The sequence below is a fragment of the Rhagoletis pomonella genome, unplaced genomic scaffold (genome assembly GCF_013731165.1).
Source record: "Rhagoletis pomonella isolate Grant_MI unplaced genomic scaffold, Rhpom_1.0 Rhpom_scaffold_00013, whole genome shotgun sequence".
NCBI classification, from domain to species: Eukaryota; Metazoa; Arthropoda; class Insecta; order Diptera; family Tephritidae; genus Rhagoletis; species Rhagoletis pomonella.
In genome coordinates this window covers 15,658,811-15,661,697 of record NW_023458567.1, presented here as the reverse complement: position 1 = coordinate 15,661,697, position 2,887 = coordinate 15,658,811, and the positions used below count along the sequence as shown (strand labels likewise).

Sequence of the window (2,887 nt, the reverse complement as noted above, 5' to 3'; positions counted from 1 at the left end):
AAAAATCCGTTCGGAAACACCAGGTCCCGTCTTATTCGCAAAACCCTTGTAGACCAGTGTAATCATTGCCTTATAGATATTTTTGTAACTACAGCTATACCTGTTTGCTTATAGACTCAGCTTTAGCCACGTCTATCCAGGTCTACCATCTTTGAATGGGGTTCTTTATCCTTCCTCTATGTTTTATGATTTTTTGGACCGTCGTAAGAATACAAAAATTTTTTAAAGGAAAGTCACATTTGCACATATTGAAAATCCATTGAACTATTAATTTCTCCTCATCGCTCATTAAATAGGATTTCGGGCGGAAACTATATATAGACTCAGCAACTTTTCTCTTAACACGGTCTTAAATAGTTGACTTCGGAATACCGTAAACACTAGCGGCTTTGCGAATGCTTATACTATGGCTCCAAATATCAAATAGAGCCAATTCCATTTTTTTTTCTATCAGGAAGCTCTTTACCTTCTTTTTGAGCATGCTTGGCCAGAATCCGCATTACTCATTCTAAAAATATGTAAAATTTAGATACGAGTGCTTTAAAAACTCTTACATGCTTACTTGAGTTTAATTCCTCATTCTACGTTGCTTAAATATATGTATCACTAAGCAAAAAAATAAAAATCCGGACGTTTTCACATTTCGAAGCAAACACATATACATAATGATCGCGTTTCAGTAAAAGCTGTGACGCATTTAAAATGAAATGGTATTCATGAGCAGTGATCGGACTTAAAAAAATTCTGGGCGGTAGAATCCGGAAAAAAAATGTGGTAGATTTCTAAAAGTGTGGTAGATCTCAGTTTTTAGATAGTTTATTATTTATTATTTTTTTTTTTTTTTGTGTATTACGAAACAGAAAATATAAAAACTATTTATAGTGTCGGAGAAATTAATATGGTCGCGAGTTTCGACTATTTTTATTAATTTTTGTAAATGTATAGCTCATTATCTCTAACAACTACATAAATCCAAATTTCAAACTTTGTCCACAGGTTAAAGAAATTTTCAAAGTTTCACCTAAATTGCAAACTTCTTAATTAGAATCTCTAGAAGAAACTTTTAAATTTTAGTATAACAAAGTGCAAATTTGACGTTTCTAAAAAATCGCCTGGAGTTTTGGCAATTTTTTGTTGACAGTGTAACGCAGTTCCTTCCTTATAAAGACATTTTTTGAAATTCACTAATACTTCCATAAACTCTCCGTTTTTTTAAACATTTTCTTTATCACTTATTTTTACAAATCATCTATTTCGCAATTCAACACAATTAAACTGCGGTTCCTATCAAAAAATTTAATGTTAGGAGAATTGACTGTGTGACAGTTGCTTTTATCCTCCCATTTAGCTTTGTATACTTTTACTTGAGAAATATCAGCGCCGCCGGGAATGCGCAATCTTGTATTCTATTTTCCTGTTATGACATTAAGGCTGTTCAGGATCTTGTCCAAATAATCTTGGATTTTCAATTGCATTTGCAAATTTTTTTCTTGCAACCATGGCAACCGTTTGCATTTTATTGTTGAAAATTTACAAATGCATCGAATATGCAAATGCAAGAGCATATGCAAAAAATCATGGACAGCCGTATCGTGTTTAGTGTTGGACAACTTTTTAAGAAAAATGATGGCGAGCAAAAATAACACTATTCAAAAACATGAACATGTGGTAGATTTCAGACCTTGTGTGGTAGATGTAGTAGATGCTCAAAAAAGTTGTAGATCTACCACAATGTGGTAGAAGTCCGATCACTGTTCGTGGGACCGTTACAAATCAAGGCCTGCTTCGATTTCAAATTTTGAAATATTCTAAATAGTCAACAGTTTTCTTATTTCAGGCCAAAAAAGACAAAAGCTCCCGGTCACTAGCATAGTTACCCTACGCTGCAAAAATGTTCACATTTTACTGGCCGGTCTTGCTGCAGTGCGGTGAACCGAAATGAATGAACGAATGAATGAAAAAAAGATTGCCAAAAATTAAGGCAGAGTCCTACTTCCAGCTTAAACTTTACCATACTCAAAATTAAATGGTCTACAAAACTGCCCAAGAAATCGAATAAATAGCACGAAATTTTTACGAAAGTTAAAAAAATACTTATATTATTAAAACTTGTCAATATCTATATGGTGCGCTTATAATTATATCCAATTTTACTTCAAATCTTCCAAAGAAATTCAGCAGTTGCAACGACGGGTATTTATCTTTTCCGGGCTTCTAGGAGGAATTGGAATCAAGAGAAACAGAGTTTTCTGATCGAAAAATATTGATTTTGAATATCTATACAATTTCTACGAAAAAATGTTTTTTTTTCATATAAAATACATGGAAAGATTTGAGCGCTAAATAATTGTTGTTTTCAAAAAAAAAAATACAGGGGTGAAGTTTATTTATCATCAATTTTAGAAATGCAGAAGGTCTTTTTATACTTGTCGCCGTAGACACTCATATTAAAATATTTCGTTTAACTTTTCAATTGAGTTAACCTTAATTCCTAAACAGTTGGTAACCTTCTTGTAAAATATTCTCGGAGGCTTTCTTAAACCAACCTGCGCACAAAACCTGCCGTACGTCACTACAGAAAGGAATATTTTATTCAAACTAGCAGTGTCCTGTCACGTAGCCTATAAGAGTCCTGATACCCTCCGATTTAAATTCAAGGAAGAAATTATGAATTTCCGTGATTGTCTCATACCCTTTGACTTCCCACAGTTCGCGTGAAGTCGAAAATATTTTTTGAGAAGGGTTGCCAGCTGTTCGAAAAATTTTATTTAATTAAATTGATAAGGTAATAAAAAAAAATTACAAAGTAGTTATCAAACTAAAGAGGTTTGAGAACACTTACAGCTAAAAAATTTTTTTGGGGAGGGTCGCCATCTTGTTTATGTAG

General features: G+C 33.0%; 1 pseudogene; it reads right to left on the bottom strand.

The window, feature by feature from the left end:
* Nucleotides 1–439, bottom strand: part of LOC118748372 — a 2,112-nt pseudogene extending 1,673 nt beyond the window's left edge.
* Between the last annotated feature and the right edge of the window lie 2,448 nt (nt 440–2,887).